A 12470-nucleotide genomic window follows, 5' to 3' on the forward strand; every position below is an offset into this window, starting at 1 on the left:
CATTCCCATTATAAATAAAGCTGCTATGAACATTCTTTATACCAGTATTTTTGTGGACATACTCTTTTATTCCTCTTGGGTGCAGCAAGGTTTTCGAAAAGTGTGTGTGGGTGGGTGTGTGTGTGTGTGTGTGTGTGTGTGTATCAGATAACAAAAGATCTAAGATACCTCTAGTAAAAAGGCCATCAAAACAGAAGTGGGTCACCCCTAGATTAGTGGCACAACTAGTCTAAATGGACCCAATATAAAATCTCTGTGAGGTCTTTATGCTTTCTGCAACCTCTTCATACACAAGAATACTTTGTTTTGCCATACTTTAGGACATTACTTTATTAATAATTAAACACCATTGTTTTTAATAATACCAACATATTATATAAAAATTTTAAATCTAGGCCAGGAGTGGTGACTCATGCCTGCAATTCCAGCACTTTGGGAGACCAAGGCGGGTGGATCACTTGAGGTCAGGAGTTTGAGACCAGCCTGGCCACCATGGTAAAACCCCATCTCTACTAAAATTAAAAAAAAATTAGCCACGTGTGGTGGCCCACACTTGTAATCCCAGCTACTCTGGAGGCTGAGGCATGAGAATCTCGAACCCAGGAGGCAGGGGTTGCAGTGAGCTGAGATAGTGCCACTGCACTCCAGCCTGGATGACAGAGGGAACTGTCTCAAATAAATAAATAATAATTTTAAATCTAACACTAAAATGCAGAAACACAATAACTTAAATAAATTCTGTCCATAGAAAAAATTGTATGTGATCTTATAATCATCATCATGATTTCTTTGGCAAAGTTACCAAATAACTTTTGCAGTTTCCAGTTGCTTGAGCTACTCTACTATTCAGAGCACTCTGTTAAATAATGTTCCATATTGTTTGCCTACCTTATCAGTATTTCCCAAACTTCCCTGATGATATGAATCACCTGAAAAACACGAGGTGCCTCTGTCACTCAGGATTTGGCGCCCATAGTTGAAGAACAATCTGCAATTCTCAACATCCACCAACATGTTCAAGCCCCAGTGCTCTCAGCTTTTGCTCTTTGTTTGCAATATGAAAGGTGACAGAACAATGCCTCAAAATTGGGCAATAGTAGGCTTTATTTAGTTAGTTTATTTTTTTACCAGCTTTCTGCAAGGCATTTATTGGTTTGCTTTTGAATTTTTAAATTGACACATTATAATTGTACTTTTTTTTTTTTTTTTTTTTTTGAGACAGTCTCACTCTGTGGCCCAGGCTGGAGTGCAGTGGTGCGATCTCGGCTCACTGCAATCTCCCCCTGTGGGGTTCGAGTGATTCTCCTGCCTCAGCCTCCTGAGTAGCTGGGACTACAGGCGCCAGCCACCATGTCTAATTTTTGTATTTGTAGTAGAGATGGGGTTTCACCATGTGGGCCAGGCTGGTCTCGAACTCTTGCCCTCAAGTGATCCGCCCGCCTCAACCTCCCAAAGTGCTGGGATTACAGGGATGAGCCATAGCACCCGGCCTATCCTGACTTTTAGTAATTTTGCTAAAATGAAGGTAAGACAAATACACTTCATGAAATAAATATATAAAATTTATAAATTATGCTTGTTTTATTTTGTTTTATCTTCCAAACATTCCTGATCTATCAACTGATCATCAAGATATAAATAATATATTTACTAATTTGGATACTTTACATGTATTTTTTGAAATGTTTTCACTTTGAAGATACATTCATCAAGGAAGGAGAGTAGAACACAATTCATTTAACAATTTGTTTACCTGACTTACGATTTTTAAATATTTAGCCATATGGTCTGTGGGCCTTAGTCCCAGAGACTGGAAATGTTAGGGCTGGCCCTAATGGGTACTTCCTGGGGAGGGTTGTCCATTCGTTTGTACTCATATCCTTTCTCTTGGGAATGAGCTTTTCTGAAGTTCTAAGAAATATAATTTCCTCCATCACCTTACACATAAAGTACAATTAATTTTAAATCTCCTGGACATCGGTTTCTGGCTTTCGCATAATTTGTATGTACACCTTGATGTTCTCCTATTGTACCAGGACTAGGACTTTAAACAACAAACTGCTTAAGGTCAAAAGCCTGGGCTGGACGCGGTGGTTCATGCCTGTAATCCCAGCACTTTGGGAGGCCAAGGTGGGCAGATTACTTGAGGTCAGGAGTTCGAGACCAGCCTAGCCAAAAGGTGAAACTCTGCATCTACAAAAAATATAACAATTAGCCAGACATGGTGGCGGGCGCTTGTAATCCCAGCTACTCGGGAGGCTGGGGCGTGAGAATCACTTGAACTCAGGAGGTGGAGGTTGCAATGACCCGAGATGATACCATTGCACTCCAGCCTGGGCAACAAGAGCAAAACTCTGTCTCAAAAAAAAAGAACATACATTTTCACAATATCCACATTGCCCTGTATACCCCTATACCCACTAAAGTGAGAAGCACTTCTGTAACCTCTGGACTGAGGCAAGTAAAGGAAAAACGTTGAGGAAGAGAGGAGAATGGTGGCTGTGATCAGCTAGATGTCTGGGTCAGGGGCAACCATAGAAGTACTGGGTCCTGGGTTTTATTGCCAGCAGGGAGATTGGGTTAGCAACAGAGGAACCCAACAGTTATGACCGGGCCACTGGGTCCCAGACTGGGGAAGGTGTACTAAAGGATATTTTAGGATGTCTACCCATCCATTCCATCTTCTGGGAGATTCTGCCTCTCGATCCAGCTGCTCCTGAGTGATCATGTGTACTGTGTGACCTGAGCCCCCTGGCCATAACCAGTACAATCAGGGACAAACATCAGGCAAAAGGCAGCTAAGTCCTGGCCTGGTCAGTGACTTGTGGCCTGGCTTGAATATATGAGCTGGGCCATCACATTCCAATTTGGGAAATTTAGAATGGTTAAGGCCGGGTGGGTGGAGGTAGGCATTCCAGCAAGTTACAGAGTTAAGGTTGGGTAGCTCTAATGGGCTGCACACGCACCTACTGTATAAGAGAATAGAGACAATGAGTGAGCAGAGGAAGCCAGGTGGAAAGGAATGTGAGAGAGGAATGGAGTACACACACACCGATACAATATGGTTAGACTTTGTGTCCCCACCCAGATCTCATCTTGACTTGTAATCACCATAATCCCCTTGAGTCAAGGAACAGACCAGGTGGAGATAATAGAATCTTGGGCTGTTCTCATGATAGTGAGTGAGTTCTCATAAGATCTAATGGTTTTATAAGGGGCTCTTCCTGCTTCACTTGACACTTCTTCTTGCCACCTTATGAAGAAGGTGCCTCGCTTCCCTTTGCTTCCCCACGATTGTAAGCTTCCAGAGGCCTCCCCAGCCATGCTAAACTGTGAGTCAACTAAACCTCTTTCCTTGATAAATTACCCAGTCTTGGGCAGTTTTTTATGGCAGTATGAAAATGGGCTACTACACACATATACACACATATGCACACATAGATATATGTCACACATATAGAGAGACACACAGACATATATACACATATACATACTATACACACATACATATATTAACACATACACACAGAGAGACACACAGACACATATATACATAAACATATACACATATACACATATACACATGCATATATACACATACATATACACACGTATATACACGCACATTCACACACATATATTTGTGTACATATATACACACATGCACACATACATATACACATATGCATACGCATATATACACATGCATATACATACATATAAACATGTATATATATGTGTATGCACATACACACACCTATATGCACACTTACATATATAATACACATATATACACTTGTGTATACACACTATATATACACATACATACACACATATATATGCACACATACATACACATATATATACACACACACATATATAACACACATACCCCCTGAAATGAAGCTGAGCAAGAAAGAGACAAAAGAGAGCAGTTAGACTCCCAAACAGCCTCAGTTTCTGCTCTTCCTCAAATCTATGGTTAATTTTAGGGGCTATAAGCCTTTGCTTCCAGCAACCAAAAGACTCTTGACTAGAAGGGCAGGTAAACTAATGCTAGTAACCTAATTCCAAATACTCTAAAACTATCCATTTATAATCCTTCTATTACTATTGGCCCAGAAACGGGAGAATGGGAAGAGTGAATTTGAGGGGGAAGAGAGAATGTGTCTCTGAGGATTGACACCTGGGTGAGTGGGCACTCAGTTTTAGTACTCACATCTAGCCTACAGGTTATCATAGCACATTTTATTTCTTATTACTTGGTTTATCTCTGTGTTTTTTGAAATTGGAGAAAACACTAAAAAATTCAATAGAAAGCGCAGATTAGGAGTATTGCTGGTTAAGTACTTATTTAGAGCTTAGATTATCCAAGTCAATTTTGCTAATAGGCTCTTAATATTTTAACATGCTAGAGAAGATTAATTAGGGAGATTTAAAATAATACTGCGCTAGCCGTCTTGGCTTTAACCTGGGTCTGGATTGTTCATGACATGTATGGGGGAGTGAGGGACAGTTGGGGGTTGGTGCAAGAGGGGCTCTGGAAGAGTCAGTTCTGGATAATCCATTTACATAAGAGTTGTTGCCAAGGGAACAGGAACATCTGCCTACACCAGAGAACAAGGGTCTTTGGAGGGCAGTGCTGATCTGAGTGCTAGGGGAGAGGTGGTTCTAAAATATGCTGAAGGAGCTGTTGCCTGTAAAGAGTCTAAAATATCAGGTGCAAGCCTCATTGTTTTCATGCCCAGGTGGATCAACATGAGACAAAAAATGGAAGTGGGGTTCCCCATGCCAGCAGCAGATCCTCATGTGGACCTCAGAGCACTGAGGGCAGCAGTGTTGCTCAAGCACCTCGAGCCTCCTGGGCTGTCTAGGTTTTCTTTTAAGCTGGCTTACTGTGTAATGTGATCTTGCTTTGTTCTTAGTCTACACATTTAAATTCTTGTCCAAAATCTGTTTTTTATTTTTTTTCAACCCTGACGTCATGCGTATCCCAAATCTCTTTACTTGTCTGCTAGTCTCCAACAGGATTTACAATGATGGTCTCTTAACAACCTGGTCTCCCTGCTGCCATTCTTGTCATCCTCTCCATTCTCACCATGGTAGCTAGAAGGAACTTTGAACAATGGAAACTTCGTCTTAATATCCCAATGTCAGCTGCTGTGCCTACGGATAGCCATTCTTTATTCTTTTACTTTCTTAATAAACTTGCTTTCACGAGATAGAGATAGAGATAGAGATAGAGATAGAGATAGAGATAGAGATATCTCCCAATGTCTTCCTGCCATCCTTAGCACAAGCCAAATCTCTTACCCTGGTCTATACTTCCTCGTGTGATCCAGCCCCTGCCTTCCTCTGTGACATTACCTGCTACCTGCTACTGCTCTCCTTGCTTTTTTTGCTCCGTCCATACGATTTCCTCTTTTTCAAACACCCTGAGCTCCTTCTGCCTCAGAGACTTTGTAGAAGCTGGGCTGGCTGCCTGGGCTCCACCTTGTCTCACCTGAAACGCTACCTTCTATTGCTAAGCCTTTCCTGATCTCTCAGTCTAAAGGGCATGCTCTCTGCTGAAGCCACTTTCTAGTATATCATTGTGTTTTATTTTTTTTTTTCACAGAATACGTCTCCATCTAGAATTTCCATGAGTCTGTTTCATTCCCTGTCTCCCACCAGTACAATGAAAGTTTCATAACTGCAGAGACCTCATCTGCCTCCATAGCTGCTGCATTGCCAACACCTAGAACAGTTTCAGGGACGTAATAGATGCTCAATAAACATTCATCGAAAACACAAACAAGCAAACTCCCCCGCATTGCTGATCTCCCACTTGCCACTTGGATTGATTGCATACCTGCTTTAATTAGCTCCTGTGATATGGAGACTCCACCTTCCATTTACACCTCTTTCTGGAAATCCTAATAAACCTCTCAGATCAAGCCCTGCCCCTGGAATTTTCTCTAGCACTGGGAAAGGAAAGCTAATGCACAGTTTGACTTTGTGCTTTAAACTTTTGGTGATTGGAGTAACTGCTTCCTACTTCACAGCCACTCGACTCTGTAGAGAAATATTTCTATAAGTATTTTGCCCTCCGTCTCGCTCCTTCTGCATGTTGACTTTGTGCTCTGAGACAGCAGCCCTGCTGCCTGGCAGCACCTGAGCCTCACATCCAAGAAGGCCACCAACAATGAGGTGCTGATTCTCCCTCTTAAGTTCCTGTTTGAAAACTCCTGGAGGACGCCGGGTGTGGTGGCTCACGCCTGTAATCCCAGCACTTTGGGAGGCCAAGGTGGGCAGATCCCCTGAGGCCAGGAGTTCAAAACCAGCCTGGCCAACATGGCGAAACTCTGTCTCTACTAAAAATACAAAACTTAGCCAGGCATGGTGGCATGAGCCTGTAATCCCAGTTACTCAGGAGGCTAAAGGAGAATCACTTGAACCCAGGAGGCAGAGGTTGCAGTGAGCTGTGATCATAGCACTGCGGTGGTATGATCCACTCTGGGTGACAGAGCGAGACTCCATCTCCAGTAAATAAATAAATAAATAATATGGTTCGGTTGTGTCTCCACCCAAATCTCAACTTGAATTGAATCTCCCAGAATTCCCACATGTTGTGGGAGGGACCCAGGGGGAGGTAATTAAATCATGGGGGCGGTCTTTCCCAAGCTATTCTCGTAATAGTGAATAAGTCTCATGAGATCTGATGGGTTTATTAGGGGCTTCCACTTTTGCTTCTTCCTTATTTTCTCTTGCCGTCACCCTGTAAGAAGTGCCTTTCACCGCCCGTCATGATTCTGAGCCCTCCCCAACCATATGGAACTGTAAGTCCAATTAAACCTCCTTTTCTTCCCAATCTTGGGTATAGGTTTATCAGCAGTGTGAAAATGGACTAATATAATAAATAAATAAATATTTTTAATTTCAAATATTCAGTTTTTAAAACCAGGTTGGGAAAACTTGAATTTTTAACATTTTTTTAAATGATGAGAAATATTCCCAATTACATTTCAAAACTATGATGTGGCAGTTACAGTTCTAATGCAGTTATTTAAGAGCAAAGCTTGTGAAACGTATCACTTCTGACAAATTCTTCACTTTCCTCAGTTATGGTTAAGGCTCTCTTGAGTCCTCTCAAATTCTAACCATTCTATTTGTGGCCTGAAACTTTATCCCAGTTGTCCACATCATCTTTGAGCCAGCAACCAAGTGGAAAGGACTGTGTTTATTGTAGTTTCTCAAAACGTGGGATAGCAGAATCACTTGGGGTGGTTGTAAAAACAGATTGCTGAGTTGCACCCTAAACATAGTAACTGGAGGGTCTCTGGGGGTGAGTCCAGAGCATTTTTTTTTTTTTTTTTTGAGATGGAATCTCACTGTGTCACTCAGTCTGGAGTGCAATGGCAAGATCTCAGCTCACTGCAACCTCCTCCTCCCAGGTTCAAGCGATTCTCCTACCTCAGCCTCCCGAGTAGCTGGAATTGCAGGCACGTGCCACCACGCCCAGCTAATTTTTATATTTTTAGCAGAGACGGGGTTTTGCCATTTTGGCCAGGCTGATCTCGAACTCCTGACCTCAGGTGATCCACCCACCTCGGCCTCCCAAATGCGGGGATTACAGGGGTAAGCCACTGCATCTGGCCCAGAGCACTTTTCTTAATACTCAAAATTTTATAGGTATCCAGCTTCACCTACCCTACCCTCTATGGGACAGCATGCATTGTTCTTACTTGTTAAACGTTATAAATAGCAATTCTCAGATTCCACTGTGGTGATGACAGACAAACTGAAGCCTACCTACTTAAAAATAAAGCAAAAGAAAAACAGAATTCATTTAAATGCCAAAAAGTAAGAAAATACATGCAGACTACCAGAGAGATCATTCATTTGAAAGTCTTTTGCTTGTATTTGTTTTATTTTAAATAAGATGTTCATTTAAAATGAAAGGGCTGTGCATTAAAAGCCTTGCTCTGCTATATTTTATTTTATTTTGAGACAGAGTCTTACTCTGTCACCCAGGCTGGAGTGCCGTGGCGCAATCTTGGTTCATTACAATTGCCGCCTCCCAGGTACAAGTGATTCTTGTACCTCAGCCTCCCAAGTAGCAGGGATTATAGGCACGTGCCACCATGCCTGGCTAATTTTTGTATTTTTAGTAAAGATGGGGTTTCACCATGTTGGCCAGGCTGGTCTTGAACTCCTGACCTCAGGTGATCCACCAGCCTTGGCCTCCCAAAGAGCTGGGATTACAGGCATGAGCCACCACACCTGGCCTATTTTATTACTTTATGGTACAGGGAATACAATTTCAGAAACCTTGGTTCATCCAGTAGTTTTCTTAATTTGGGCAAATGTCCCTGATGATGGACTTCTACGTAGTTTCTAGAGATTAAATACCACTATTATTCTTTTTTTCTCATACAAATAATTTTTTCCCAGAGGTGCACATGGGGCCCCAGTAATGTTAGATGACTCTTCCATTGCCCTCTTGCCAAAGGCGGGAGGATGCAAACTTGAATCCTGAAAACAGTTTTTTAAAACTTTTTTTTTTTTGAAACAGGGTCTCACTCTGTCACACAGGCTGGAGTCCAATGGTGCAATCTTGGCTCATTGCAACTTCCACCTCCCCGGTTCAAGCAGTCCTCCTGTCTCAGCCTCCCAAGTAGCTGAGATTACAGGCATGCACCACCACGGTCAGCTATTTTTTTTTTTTTTTTTTGTATTTTTGGTAGAGACGGGGTCTTGCCATATTCTTCAGGCTGGTCTTGAACTCCTGGGCTCAAGTAATCCGCCTGCCTCAGCCTTCCAAAGTGCTGGGATTATAGGCATGAGCCACTGCACCTGGCCTAAAAATACTTTTTCATATTTAAAGATTCATAAATAATTAACATGATTTTGAGAAAAGAGGAGCAAAGGAACAGACTGTCTCTACCAGACATTAGAATGCCACAGCAAGAAAAAGTGTGACACTGTCATACAAACAGGCAAAATAGAGAGACAGAATAGAATAGAGTCCAGAAGGAGACACAGTTATATGTGAGGGAAGGATGTAGAGTTGGGAAACCTGACTCACTAAATGGATTTTTAAAAATGGCTCTCCAGGCATGGTGGCATGTGCTTGTAGTCCCAGCTACTCAGGAGGCTGAGGCAGGAAGATTGCTTGACCCCGGGAGGCTGAGGCTGCAGTGAGCTGTAATGGCACCTCTACACTCCAGCATGAGTGACAGAGAGAAACCCTGTTCAAAATAAATAAATAAAAGCTCTCTCTATTTCACACCATAAACTCCAAGTGTACAAAACACTTAAATATGAAAGGTAAAACCATAAAAGTAATAGAAGGAAATGTAGAAGAATATATTCATGACCTTGGATTGAGAAAGAGTTTCTTAAATAAGACTCCAAAAGCATAAAACCGTGGGGAAAAAAAAAAGATGAAATTCACTCTGTCTGTGGGCTTATAGAATGCTTTGTCCATCGTCATACTATTCCACATGCATTATTTCTAACCCAAGAGCTCATTTCACAGCAAATAAAGTGTAACCAAAGGCCCATGCTCATGGAATTCACTGTTCTTACCATGTTCCTCATTGCCCTGAAGCAGCTGCCTCAATGGAACAGTAGAATGGCCTTTGGAAGACTCAATTATAGTTCTAGCTAGATGGTAACACCCGTGTGGCTGGGGCAGTGTTCTTCAGAAGGCAGGGTGTGTTCTCAATCAGCATCCAACACATGGTAATATTTCTCTCATAGCCAGAGATTCCCGGGTCTGGAAGTCAAAGGATGGGAATGGAAATAGTTTCTTCTCACTATTACTCCTAGCAATCCATTAGCAACCCTTCTGCTTTCCAGCCTCATGAAAGGTCCAGAGATTTTGGCTCCAAAGGGGTAAATACTTCCATCAGGGGCACAACAATGATTCCAATGAACTGGAAGTCGAGAATGCCACCCAGCCACTTTGGCCTCATGCCTCTGAATCAACAAGCAAAGAAGGAGTACTGTCTGTGGTGACTGATCCTGACCATCGAGAGAAAACGGGGCTCTTCCGGGGATGCTGTCTACAGGCACTCAGAATGGTCCAGTATTTGACATACAGTGGCAGGCTTTCCTACAATACAGCCTCTGACAAAACTAGGCTGTCCCGAACCAAAACTAGGCTGTCCCAAACCCCTCTTTGGGTTTAATAGAATTGTTTATCTTGATACCAAGGTTGGGAAAGCACCAAAATCTGCATGCGGCATGTGCCCAGGCGGACTTCAAGGGGTTCCTGCTGTTAGACCTAAAGTTCTTAGGAGATTGTCCAAAACAAAGAAACATGTCAGCAGGGCCTGTGGTGGTTCCATGTGTGCTCAATGTGTTCGTGACAGGATCAAGCATGCTTTCCTTACCAAGGAGCAGAAAAACGTTGTGAAGGTGCTGAAGGAGGCTCACGCCTGTAATCCCAGCACTTTGGGAGGCCCAGGCGGGCGGATCACGAGGTCAGGAGATCGAGACCATCCTGGCTAACATGGTGAAACCCCGTCTCTACTAAAAAAATACAAAAAATTAGCTGGGCGAGGTGGCGGGCGCCTGTAGTCCCAGCTACTCGGGAGGCTGATGCAAGAGAATGGCGTGAACCCGGGAGGCGGAGCTTGCAGTGAGCTGAGATCCCGCGACTGCACTCCAGAGTGAGACTCCGTCTCAAAAAAAAAAAAAAAAAAGTGTTGAAGGCACAAGCACAAAGTCAAAAAACGAAATTAAAAAATGAAACTTTTTGGAGTAATAAAAATGAAAAGACTTAGAGAGAGAGAAAATGGGGATGCTGTTATGAAATGAGGGTAAGGGGGCATATGCATGGAATGCAGGAGATTTTCCAGGGTTCCCCTTTGTCCTCCCAAGCCCAGGGATTAAAGTCAACTGAAAACTATAACAACCCAATTAAGACAGCGCTGCTGATGGTCCAGACGGTTCAGGAATGAAGGTCTGGGTTACTCTAGCAGGCAGGGAACTAAAATCAGCTTAGGTGCCTGCTGAGGACACAAATAATAGGAATGGGTAGTGGAAGAAAGTAGTTATAAATAAAGTATGGCAAGGGACTCGTGCTCATGGAATTCATTTTTTGGTTTGTGTGTGTGTGTGTGTGTGTTTTGTTTTTTTTTTTTTAAGACAGAGTCTCACTCTGTTACCCAGGCTGGAGTGCAGTGGAGCAATCTTGGCTCACCGCAATCTCCACTTCCTGGGTTCAAGCGATTCTCCTGCCTCACTCTCCAAAGTAGTTGGGATTACAGGCGCCCACTGCCATGCCCGGCTAATTTTTTTTTTTTTTTTTTTTTGTATTTTTGGTAGAGATGGGGTTTTGCCATGTTCGCCAGGCTGGTCTCAAACTCCTGACCTCAAGTGATCTGCCCACCTGGGCCTCCCAAATTGCTGGGATTACAGGCGGTAATATGAGCCACTACATCCAGCCGGAATTCATATTCTTATCATGTTCCCATCATTCCGAAGCAGTTGGCTTGATGAAACAGTTTACAGCCATGTAGCAAGCTGCAGAAATAAGAACTGTAATGAATATTTCTTCCTTTTTTTTACATGAATATGTTTGTGTCTATATGAATAAAGTAGTTTGATTTTCTTTCCCTCTCCCATAGCCATACTTAATAGCAGGTTAGGTTTATATCAGTCTTTAAATTGTGGAATACCAAAGGACAAGTGTGAATTAGGTAGGAAAATGAACACCCTTCAAAAACTGAAAAGGAACTTTGCCTCATCTTTCTGGGGAAAGTGTTAACATGTTTTGGGTTGTACATGGTACAGTTGTGCCACGTTAGACAGGAAGATGACTTAGTTGTTATCTTTATTTAGAGTTTAAGTATGGTTTAAAACAGGGGTGCCTTAATCCTGGCCTGTGGAGTCCAGGAGTGGAAGCAGGAGAAAGGCGGGCTGGGAACTGTAGAAGTCTCACCTTGGTGTTCACAGCAGGTAGGTGGTCATTTTGCTAATGGCTTGGTGAGCGTGCACAGTAATTAGGCTTTCGCACTTTGGAGGATGGTTCTGGCTAAGAGAAGCAAAATGCTTCTTGGGTGAAAGGGCTTTTATTCTTTTTATTTATTATTTATTTATTTTTTGTGGAAGTGTGGGGGTGGGGGTGGGGGGAGTAGTGGGGGTTACCATGTTGGGCAGACTGGTCTCGAACTCCAGATTTCTAGTGATCCGCCCGCCTTGGCCTCCCGAAGTGCTGGGATTATAGGTGTAAGCCACAGTGCCTGGCCAGGACTTTTATTTGCACTTCCTCTTACACATGGTGAGTGAGCACCTGAGGTTCAGAGTGCCTCCTTTGCAAAGGACGCCTATAGTAGGGGCTCAGTGTTTGCTGAATTAAAGGGAATTTGTCTTCCTACCTTTAAATTCGCAACACTTCAGAATCGAATGAGAGACCTCCGTCCATAAAATTGACTTTATAAATCTTTTTCTTTTCTTTCCTTTTTTTTTTTTTTTTTTTT

At 42.7% G+C, this 12470-nt stretch overlaps 1 pseudogene; it reads left to right on the plus strand.

Annotated features, from left to right (window-relative positions):
• The first annotated feature begins 10064 nt into the window (after positions 1–10064).
• Positions 10065–10772, plus strand: LOC105533256 (annotated as a pseudogene).
• The last annotated feature ends 1698 nt before the right edge of the window (positions 10773–12470 follow it).

Source organism: Mandrillus leucophaeus, unplaced genomic scaffold (genome assembly GCF_000951045.1).
Source record: "Mandrillus leucophaeus isolate KB7577 unplaced genomic scaffold, Mleu.le_1.0 Scaffold1233, whole genome shotgun sequence".
Taxonomy (NCBI): domain Eukaryota; kingdom Metazoa; phylum Chordata; class Mammalia; order Primates; family Cercopithecidae; genus Mandrillus; species Mandrillus leucophaeus.